Consider the following 12563-nt stretch of genomic DNA (forward strand, 5'->3'; position numbering starts at 1 on the left):
CCACACGTTAGTCGCATCTCGAATAAATGTAGTTGATTAGGTTACATTTATTCCAGCTTACGATTACATAACTGCCCAGGTTTGACGGTAATGCTCAACATCCAAAGACTTTTATTCTTGTTCTTCTTGTGATACTGGCTTGGGTTTTTATATTCTGGATGTTCTTATACTTTTGTAAATTATGGTTATATTTTAAAGTATAATTCTTGGTCAGAGTATTTTATCCCATTGTATTTATAGGTTGTATATCTTTTATGATTTGATATACTGAGCTCACTATAAACAATGCTTTGATACCAATCTGTCACACCCCAAAACCAGAACGGCGGAAACATTCTGGGGTGGAGGACGTCATGTCAAGTATCACAACATATGCAGTATAGTAATCAAAGTACAACAACCATTGCATTAATAGTAATAATTCTTACGTAGGTTACATTTAGCAACAACATCAAAAGTAGATATAGGAAATAACATAAGCTGCAGCTTGGTACAAGGCTGTCTTCACAAAAGCTCCCGGAGTGTACCTATCTACTGACGACCTGAGAATACAAGTTATTTTGAAAGAGAGTATCAGCATTTTAATGCTGGTGAGTTCATAAGTATTTTAATGACATTGATGTAAATACATGTTTTTCTTCAAAATAATCTCATTAGATGATGGTAATTTGAGTTTACAGAGTATTAGAATTCTTTCCAGAAAATCCTATATTTTCTAATAAAATTAGTCTTCTACCAAGACCCAATTGTTTTATATTTAAGGAGTAATTTCCCCCAAAGGTAACTATTATTATCAAAATATAGTTTATACTTTAAGGAATATGTGAGAAGATCACAAGTAAAAGTAATAGGGAAAATACTATTTTACCTCAGCAGTAACACTGCTGACTAAAAGTGAATAAAACATAGACTCCAGGTGGTATCGAATGAACCATACGCCTCGGAGAGTCTAAAGGAATGAAGTATAGACTCCAGGCGGTAGTTAGTGAACAATACGCCTCGGAGAGTCTAAGTGAATGAAATACAGACTCCATGCGGTATTAAGTGAACAATACGCCTCGGAGAGTCTAAGTGAATGAAATACAGACTCCAGGCGGTATTAAGTGAACAATACGCCTCAGAGAGTCTAAGTGAATGAAATACAGACTCCAGGCGGTATTAAGTGAACAATACGCCTCGGAGAGTCTAAGTTAACCTTTAATCCTAAGTAGGTCAGTTTAAAGGTTTAATATGAGGCCTAGTGTATAACTAGGAAAATATATTATAATGATTTCATATGTAGAAAATACCGTGATAACACTTATTACCTTAAAGCCATGAATTATAAGGTAAATGTAAAGATACTCGTAACCATACTGATTGACGGATGTAAACACGATGACCTGCTGGCGTCGAAATGAATGTGACATTTGTTACCCCTTGGGTTGGTCGGCCGGGACTGTAGCTAGCAGTCAGGAAGTGGGATGGTCTGTCACGTATAGATCTATGCACACAATGCCCGCTCTCCCTCCAGGAGACTCTGTTTACCGCTCGACAACGGTGAAATCCGCGTCATGAGGATGTATCTCGTGTTTTGATTTCTATATACCTTTCTTTTTACTAAAAGTACAAGTTTTTAGAATTTAGATATAACTAAGTTCTCCTTCAAGAAAGTTATAGTTGGTTTCTAAACTATACCTATTATAGTTTACTTGAGAGGTTATCTAGGTGCCTTTCCTACCCAAAGGTGTTGAACTGGAATAAGAGTTTTAATATCTAACCAGATATACATAATATATAACTAGGACTTCAACGACACTCGGACCAATAACCGGATGCTCTAAGTCCACAACCAAACAAGGAACAGGAAATAAAGCGGGCTATCAGTCCTAAGTCCTTCAAACCCTACTTATATAACTATATCTATATAGACATAAATATATCAAGAATATAAGTTTAAAAGACTTTGATAAAAGCTTGGTAATTTAAAAAGAGGTTTTGGTACTTCAAAAGAGATTTGTAAACAAGATATGAAAACCTTTAGCTGGATAAAACAGTTTAACATGCAAAAATCTATTTGATTGATAGTTATTAATCACATGGATTGATATAATAACTTATCAATTCAACTTGTATTCCCCCCCATAAAAGCATTTAAAATCATTTAAAAGGTTGATTAAGGGATATGAACTCACCTGAAGTGGGTGATTCGGATGAACGGGTGGTATAGGATGCTAAGTGTCAAGTGAGGACTTGAACACACACGCGGATCCTATTGAGCATGCAATGATACATTTATGTATCTAGTTAGTCATTTAATAACTAATTAAGCAAGTAAAGACACTCAAATACATGAAAACACTTTGTTTCAAGTGCTAGGAATGCTAAGGGTTGCATCTTAAGAGAGTATGGCCTCACATTGGAGTTTACTCCCCATATGGTAGCACCATATGGGTTTACGGTTCTGGGACCATTTCCCCCATGAGTTTACGGCCGTAAACTCATGGAAATGGTGTCATTGGGTGTTTTAAGGTCCTAAACCACACAAGGAAGTAAGCTAGACTCGAATCCAAGGCTTAGGAAGTGACTAGGGCTCGAAATGGCCCTTCTTTGGAGTTTACGGTCCTTGGACCACTCCTTGAGTGTTCACGGTCGTAAACACATCTGTTTACGGTCGTAAACCCATGCGTTTACGGCCGTAAACTCATGGTTACCCAACCATTCCGTGTTTTGGTGTTTCTAGCTCATGCATGCAAGGTTCTAGTCCTTTATACAAGCCATAGAAGGTGTTAGGGGCACCTAAACCCCACTTGAAGGTGTTTACGGTCTAAGGAGATCTCCTTGATCCGTAAACACATATGTTCTTGGGGATTTTAATGTTCTTCAAGGGTTTAACATGTATTCTAAGCAAACAACTAGTTAAGAGGAGTGTACTTACTTATAGGACGCTTGTAGGAGTGTTTAAGGGCCAAGAACACTAGTGTGTGTTCTTGGTGTTCTTGGTGTTTTGAAGAACACTTGAAGATCTAAGAAAAAAATGAAGAATCCATGGATGAACTGATGTAAAAACACTAGATTAAGTGTTGCATGTTCGAATCTAGGAAAGAAACACTTACATTTTGGCGGATTTGAAGAGATGATCTTATGATAGTTGAGAGAAAAACTTGGGTGTTCTTGAACTAGGAAGTGAAAAGTGAAAGAATGAAGGGTAAACTCATGCTATATGCATGAGTCCACGGTCAAAGGGAGTTTACGGCCCAAAGTCCCTTGTTTAGCCGTAAACGCCTAGTCAAGGTGTTAATCGTTTATTTGTTTCACAACACTCCTAACTGGTACTTCCATTTACTTGATCGTTTGACGAAAATTAAAATAAAAACACCCAAACGGACTTAAAACCAGCCAAAAATGTATTGGGGTGAATTTGACTATTTTTTGATGTGCTTGACTGCGGAGTTTATACAAATGAAAATTTCGGGTTGTCACAATACCTCTTGATGTGGTTGTAGTTCTTGGCCTTAGAAAGCTTTAGCACCTCATGTGTGATGCCTATAATGTGTCACAAACACCAAATGCAAGAGGAGACTTGAGAGAATAAGCTAGTTAGCACAAAATCAATATCACTCTCTTACAATGAATGGTCTAACCTATTTTGGCTCTAGGGGTGTGCTTTTATAGTGTTGCAAATGCTAGGGTTACATCCATGCAAACCCTAATGCACCATGACCTTTCATATTACTTAGGCTCCATGCGTTAAACCTCCATGGACTATCCATGTTGGTTTAGCCCATCCTAAATAACCTTTGGCCAACACTATAAGAATCATTGATTTACTTAATCAGTCCCCGTATATTTAATTAGTCTCTTTTGATCACAAAATTAATTCCAAATTAATTCTTGATCAATACTAATTAAATAATATGATTTCTCAATTAATATATTATACTTATAATATATTAATAAATCACAAATAGCCTTATTCTCAAAAGTCCATCCTATCAAATTGCACTGGTGAAGGCTACCCAAAAGGACCATGCTACAATCAGGTCAAGTACATCCCAGTTATAGTTATGGGCTTAGACACTAAATCCAACACCAAGTTCATCTCATAGTTCCAATAGTCTTCATAGAACCATTACAATTCAGGAACCATGGTGGCAACCATGTTGCAAGCAACCTTTGTTGGATCTTCGTAGTGTTTCTTGTAGGAGGATATTTCTTTAGGAGTAGCAGTGGCTTCATCAATCTCAACAAGTTGTTTTTCAAGGATACACTATTTTCCCTCGTATTAAAAGGCCATCTTGACGTTACGCATCCAATCATTGTAGTTGGTACCATCCAATGTCACTTTAGACACGATCGAGAAGTTGTGGGATGAGTTTTGAGAAACATAAGCATCACCAGGAGTAGACATCTATAGAGAAAAAGTAGTTTTGGTTAGAGGACAATAATCCTTAATATTTTAACCCATAATTAATATTAAAGGCTAGGATCCAACATAACAATTCACAACTACGAAGATGGATGTCGTAGTCTTATTATGGATATATAAAGGTAGGTGAAGGCAATTTAACAATTTCAATCAAAATGAAATTCCTAGATCTTTTGAGATTCATTTAATCTTATCAATGACATGTTTAATATCATATTGTCCTCTTCTTTTTGTGACTGGGATACCGAGGATCACAAACAAGATGTGAATAACCATGCAAATATGCTTGGCAACCTCGATGCCATTTATCATCTCTAGTTAATATGCCGGTTAACCACACACTACTTATTAACAATGATAATTTTTTAGATGCCCAATACTAGTCTTTATAGTAACTATTAGGGTGCTAGTTAACCACACATGCTCCACTAACTACATATAAAACATAATGTGAAATTTCATGGATTAGCATACTTTTCACGTTTTTCGTAAAGTAACTAAGAGTGAGATTTTTTTTAAAGTTGTTTAGTTACTTTATATCGTTATACTTTTGATGACATTATGTCCTATCAAACCCGTTCGACTAACGACCATCTACCACACAAGAGAGTGGTGGGTGAGAGTGGACACACATTGAACAACCATTTTATAGGTAGCTTCCTTATACCGTCTTTATAGCATGATTTCATTAATAAAGTCCACTATTCATTTGACTGACTTTTCTTACACATATAATATATTCTAAACCTTATATATATATATATATATATATATATATATATATATATAAGGTGTATTTTAAAACTTTTCTAAAATACTAGGTTTAAATTTAAATTTTCAAAATTAATTTAATTTAAAAATAAACCAATTATGATTTAATTTTTATCTTTTAATTAACTATTAATTAAATTAATTTAAATCATATGAGGACTAAATAATTATTTACTATTAAACTATTAATTAAATAATTTGAATTTAATGCTAATCCAAAGTCTTGTAATTTTCAAAAATAGTGTTTTGTTTATCAGATTTTAAATATTCTAATTTAAGGCTCTTAAAATAACAATTAAGGAAACTAGATAAACCCTAAGAGGGTTCCTAAATTTTGAAAATGGATAAGGTGGCTAGGCTTTCTAAAATCCTTGCAAAAAATCAAAAATACCTAAAAGGGTTTCTGATCATATTCCACTTTGTGTAAGATCATTGAAAACAATGACTCTAATACCACTGATGGGTTTTATAGTTTAGACAAAATTGCAAGTTTGGTCCCTGTGGTTTGTCAAAAATTGGATGTTTGGTCCAAAAAGTTTTGGGGTTGCATCGGTGGTCCAAAAGGTTTGATTTGTTGTGGAATTGGTCCAAAGGCTTAACAGCCGTTTGTGCCCTCCGTTTGTGTGAGGTTATTTCTGTCAATTCACACCCCTTCTTTTAATATCTTCTTAAATTAAACCCCATCCTCCTAATTAATTGATACCTACCGCCAAATCCCCTATGCAGTTCGTCAATTGACTATCATATCACCTTCGTCTTTGTTCGTTACCCAAAAGCCATAATCTCAAAGTGAAGTTTTTTTGTGATCGCTGTTATTTCAGTGTATGAACATACCAATGTGGAATATAACGCTCTTAGACAAACCGTTCAACGCAGAGGTGGCTTATGGTAAGGATTTTGTAATTTCTCTGTACATTACATCTTTTGTATGTGAAATGATGCTTCTGAACTTATTTTTGTTGTTGGTTTGAAGATGGCCACCCAACATTATTTACCATCAATCTATATCATGGAGGTGAGTTCACCAATTTTCCTGATGTTCAGTATATTGACGGAAGTGTGAACTATGTTGACATGGTAGATATAGACAAGTTTTCAGTTCATGAGATGGATGCTATCATGAAAGGGTTCAGGTACGGTGTTCCTCCTGTGATTTACTATCACTTCCTTGTGTCTGGTGGAGACTTCCACTTTGGTCTTTAACCCTTAGGCAATGATGATGATTTACGAACTTTTTCCCAATATGTGCGTGATCATAAAATCATGAGGGTATATACTGAACATGGTGAGACAAAGTTACTTACCTACTTTATGAATCCTAAACCTGTTAGGAAGGTAACTATTGTACAAATGGATGAAATAGATGAAAATGATGATAATGAAAACCCCACAACTGAGGTACAAGATTTACCAATCCCACCTACATCATCCCCTGTTGAGGTACAACCATTACATGTTGAGGTTCATGATAGACAAAAAGAGCTTATTGCTAATGACTTTATTGAAGCAGCTACAGAATTTGATATTGGTTTGTATCAAAAGATATTACAATCGAATGCAGATGTTGGTCAACATGTACAAGTAGAAGTGAAAGAACATGTTGAAGATGAAGTGGAAGAACATGCACAAGTAGAAGTAGAAGAAAATGCACAAGATGAAGTGGAACTGGAACATGGATATGAGGCTTCCATGGAAGATCACTTGAATAATTACATGGATAATTACATGGATGATTACATGGAGACTGAAATGGAAGGTAACATAGAAAATGAGCATGATAATGGGAGCATATCTGATAGGGGAGAGGGTAGTCACTATGATGAGGAAGATGACAGTGAGGACAATGAGGACAGTGATTGGGTGGATGAGGAGAATATTATTCCTGAAGTTGAAGTGGATATGAGGGATTTCCACATGAGTATTGACACTGAAGCATAGTTTTTTGAGAAAAAACTAAGGGATAAGATGAAGAAAGATAGAAATCAGGAGCATGAAGATATGAAGTTGGATGTAATTGACAATGATGAATGGGATTCAACAGATGATGATTCTGAGATGGGCAAGAAGAGAAGACAAGTTATAAAAGAATTAGGTAAGGAAAAAGGTGTTCTTTAGGAGAAGTTCATACACCAACATTTCGTATAGGACAAAAATACAAAAGTAAAAAAGAGCTGAAAGACAAGATTGCCCATCATGCCTTGGAAACTAGGAAGAATCTTTTTATTAAGAAAAATGATAAACTTAGGTTACGGGCCACATGCAAAGGAAAAGTATTATTTAATGAGGGGCAAGTGGATAGACCTACCACTAGGAAGAAAATTAAAGGCAAAAGTAAAAAAGACAAGTATTGAACAGTCTTGTCAGTGGGTTTTACAAGCATCTAGGAAAAGTGAGGAAGAAAGTTGGTGTGTGAAAATATACCAACCTGAACATTCATGCATCAATACAAGAAAGGTAAGAACGGTCACAGTAAAGTTCATCTCTAAACAGATTATGGATCTAGTGGAATCTAACCCAACTGTGCCAATCAAAGCTGTACAAGAACTACTCCATAAAAGATATCAGGTGAGATTCTCCAAAGCTAAGATATTTAGGGCTATAGCAGATGCCAAAAAACATGTGACGGGAGATTACACAAAACAATATGATGTGCTGAGAGATTACATACTAGAGTTGTAGTCCACAAATCCGGACACAATTGTGGAACTGGAACTAGTTCAACAACCAAATCTTGTAAATGCAAATTCAAGATCTTTTCATAGGATTTATATTTGCTTAGGTGGAATGAAAAAGTGGTTCAAAGCATGCTTAAGGGATTTTATTGGTTTAGATGGGGCGTTTATGAAAGGAGCTTTCCCAAGGCAGATCTTGACTACAGTTGGCTTAGATTCTAACAATGGTATATACCCATTGGTATATGCCATTGTTGAGTCTGAGAACACACAATGTTGGAAATGGTTTCTAGAGTACCTGGGAGATGATCTAGGCCTATCACAACTTTCAAACTTCACTTTCATAAAAGATGGAGAACTATTGAGTACAAAGATAGGTTATGGAATTGTGCCAAAGCAATAACAGTGCAAGAATTCAGCCGTTTGATGAAGGAGTTCAGTGAATATGACAAAGAAGCTTATGAATGGGTGAAGAAGATCCCACCACAACACTGGGCTAAAAGCCATTTCACAGGTAGACAACTCTCAATTCAATGATAAATTACATATATTTGGTGTATGTTGTTCTAAGTTACAATTGTCTTGCAGGTAGACTAATCACAGACATGCTTTTGAATAACCTTTGTGAAGTGTTTAACAGTAAACTGATAGAAGGGAGGGATAAACCAATAATCACATGCTTAGAGTACATTCGGGAGTACATGATGAAGAGGATTTGCAATGTGATCAAGGTTCAACAGAAGTGTGTAGGTCCATTGACTCCAACAGCAACAAAGATCATGGAAACAAACACAACAAATGCTTCTAACTACATAGCCAGGTGGAATTCCTCATACAAGTATGAAGTACAAGGACCATGGCAAGATCAACATGTTGTTGACATGGGCCAAAGGGTATACAGCTGTAGGAAATGGGAATTAACAAGAATTCCTTGTAGGCATGTGATTGCAATCATATTTGATAAAGCTGACAATGGTGAGGATGTGGATGAACTTTACACTTATGTACACAAGGTGCATTGCCTTGAAACCTGGAAAGAAGCTTATTCCTACAAGGTAGAACTAATCAAAGGTCGTATCATGTGGCCTGTTAGTGATTGTCCCATGAAGATCAGCCCTCATCCACATCGTAATCAACCTGGTAGGCCCAAGAAGAAGAGGCAAAGATCCATGGAGGAAAAATCTCAAAGTCAAGCTCAGAATCAGAGTGAAAATCAAAGTCAAAGTCAAACAGCTGGTGCTAGTCGTATAGATGGTCATGGTCCAGGGGGCAGTGGAAAACTCACAAGGAAGTTCATTACTGTCACTTGTAGCAAGTGTAAAAACAAGGGACATAATGCAAGAACCTGTAAGGGGCAAGGAGGAAATTGATGTGTTGACTTGTTGGATTAAGACTGTGTAATGTGTTGTTACTTTTAGGAACCATTGTGATGTTATTTTGGGTGTCTTTTTTATGTTGTTTGATAATTTGGACAACTTTACCCTCTATTTAGAATGATGTTTTTTTGGTCATGTAACAAGAATTATGTATGTGCAAACAATGGTTATTTATTTTTGATGTTCTTTTGTTTATGCATCATTGTCCTTTACTTTTTTGCATATTTATGTTACTATTTGGTTATGTTAAGCATTAACAGTTTGTCCCATCACTGCTATGTCTAGTTGAAGCTAAATATTTGGATGTTTGCAACAAATTACTTCATTACCCACTAACCAAAACACTACATTCACTTGCATGTCAAAAAGAGTACATTCACAAACATTGCAATCTTCCCAAATCTACCACAAAATATACCCCTAATACATGGACGAACTACTTCATCAGAAAAAAGACAAACCAAAAAAAAACCCAGCTACATATCAGGTACAACTTTAGTTATGATTTTTCTTCCTTTATTTTTCCAATATCATACTTGAACATTTGATTTTCTTCCTTCAATTTTTCAACTTCAGTCTTTAGCTTGTTGATTGATCTTAGCAACCTGGGTATTATTGATTTTGATCGTTCACACATTTAAGGGTCGATCCATCCCACAAACCCACATGTTGAATCCTAGCAAAATATAAGAAGAAATTGAGTGATCGGTGAAAAATCTTCATAACCAAACACATGAATACTAACCTCTTCAGGGCATCCCAAAAACGTCGCCCAGGGTTCTTATCAGTCCAAGCCGTTCGCATTATCGCCATTTAACCATAGAAACGTCTCATCATTGTTGATTTTTTAGTGTAGGGGAGACGATTTCGATTTTAGCAGGAGGAGATATCGATTTAGGGAAAAGGGGGAACACATGTTGGATCTATTAATAAGGGAGTAGACGTTAGGGGGTTTAATTTAAGAAGATATTAAAAGAAGGGGTGTGAATTGACAGAAATACCCTCACACAAACGGAGGGCACAAACGGCTGTTAAGCCTTTGGACGAATTCCACAACAAATCAAACCTTTTGGACCACCGGTGCAACCCCAAAACGTTTTGGACCAAACATCCAATTTTTGACAAACCACAGGGACAAAACTTGCAATTTTGTCTATAGTTTATAAAAATCTTATTTTAGCTAAAACAACTTAAACCCTAAGTTCACATGCAACCTAAAGGATCTATGTTCTCAAAATCATTTGCAACATTGCAACCTTTAGTCCTTCTACTTTTAATTAATTCAATTAATCCCAAATTTAATTCTAATTAATCTTTGAGTAATTTTTAATTAAAAAATACTATTTCTAATTAATATATTATTTTCATAATATATTAATAAATCATTTATTATTGATTTCTAATTAATTTATTAATCATGTAATAAATTAATAAATCAGTATCTCTCTCTCTCTCTCTCTCTCTCTCTCTCTCTCTCTCTCTCTCCAAAAAGTATTCTAGTTAATTACTATGTTTGAGGGCAATCAACAAGGACTTTCCTAATAATTCAAGATTATACTAATTTAGTTATTGGCTTAGACAACTAATCCAACTGGAACGACAGAGTTTATGTAGCGGCTAAGGTAAAATTCGATTAGGGTTGCTCTTGTAGAGGGTTATGAATGGTGGTGACGATTGCTCAAAGGCAAAAAAAAAATTACAGATGATGTTTAAATAGAGATGAATGATGGTGCATGATTTGATTGAGGAAAAGGGATGGCAATTCAAATGAGTCAACCCAATTTGAATGAGTCTTGAATAGAATAGTTTTAGCAAAAATACAGGAAAAACTTGTTGACCATCTCAATTTATAGATGAATTCTACAACTTAATATAAGATATTTAAGGGTGCTTGGCCAAAAATGTGCATTGAGCAAGCCATTGACTTTTTGACTTCCATCAATTCTTATCTTGACTTTTTTGAATTATTGACCGAGATAAGATTCATGATTTTGTAATGCATAAAATGATTATAAATAGTGCAATAAGGTTTGTACGACTTAACATTCAACATTTGACCAAAAATGCTTATATATATATATATATATATATATATATATATATATATATATATATATATATATATATATATATATATATATATATATATAACACGAGACTGAGTATGAGATGAGATATGCATAGCATGTGAGACCGAGCTGAGATGAGATATACTATATGAAATATAGAGTATATGAGCTTAAATAGAGATATATACAGAGTGAATGAGACTTAACCTAAAAGAGATATAACAGAGTACATTAGTCTGAGTATAGATGAGAATGAACAGAGTATGAGAGATAAAGTTAAGATATGCATAGAGTATGAGATGAGTTAGAGGAGTAACTGTGAGGACGAGTACCAATTACGAGAAATAAAGTAATAAAAGATAGGAGAATAACTCATCAGATCTTGTGTCTGATGTAGTGGGGACTTTATGTTTTGTAGGTGCGAGTTACAACAGCTGTGGTACCGGAACAGAAGACAAGAGTACAATATCAAGAATTAAATAATAGGACGCTATTTTTTATTCTTATTTTATATAAATAGATAGATTTATATTGTGTTTGATTCAACCTGGGATGTAAAATGTTTTAAATTTAAGTAGATTTCTACAATTGTAATTTTTTTTTTGATAATTTAATAGAGTAGATATTAGAGAATGAGTGTGTTACAATGTGATTAGATCCTTAGATTTAGATTTTCTAGCAGGGAAATCATCTGCAGTTGCGGGTCTCAACATGAGGTATATTTTACTAATGAATAGATTGTATTATGAACGAAAACAGTCCATGAATATATGGTTTATATTGCTATTATGGTTTATGAAGTATGTTGCTTTTATGAAGTATGTATTATCAATGAAAATAGTCCATGAATATATAAATTGTTGCTATTATTAGATTAAAAATAAACTGTGTTGTTATTATGGATAAAAAAATAAGTACAAGACCTATATTGGTATAAAAGTAAAGTAAGTTGCTATTATGAAATAATTTTTTTTGTATGTTGCTATCAGGGGCGGATTTTATGTGGGCACGACGTTGCACCGGCAACACCTGCTTTTTCGGCACACAGTAGAAACTTTTTTGATTTTCTTTAACCTTTTGTGCCACTACGTAAATAAAACCGACAACTACTAAAAGAAAATGGCAACTACGTAAAAAAATGTAAGCACATTGGATCAATTAAGCCAAACCACATTTTGTATTTTAATCCAAATAATATTAGCCCAAAGGAAAAAGAGTACGAGAAAATAGGCCAAATAAAACAATTTCCAATTGTCCAATTGGGTCC

The sequence above is a fragment of the Lactuca virosa genome, chromosome 7 (assembly GCF_052849685.1).
Source record: "Lactuca virosa cultivar CGN04683 chromosome 7, Lactuca_virosa_CGN04683_v6, whole genome shotgun sequence".
In the NCBI taxonomy this organism is placed as follows: domain Eukaryota; kingdom Viridiplantae; phylum Streptophyta; class Magnoliopsida; order Asterales; family Asteraceae; genus Lactuca; species Lactuca virosa.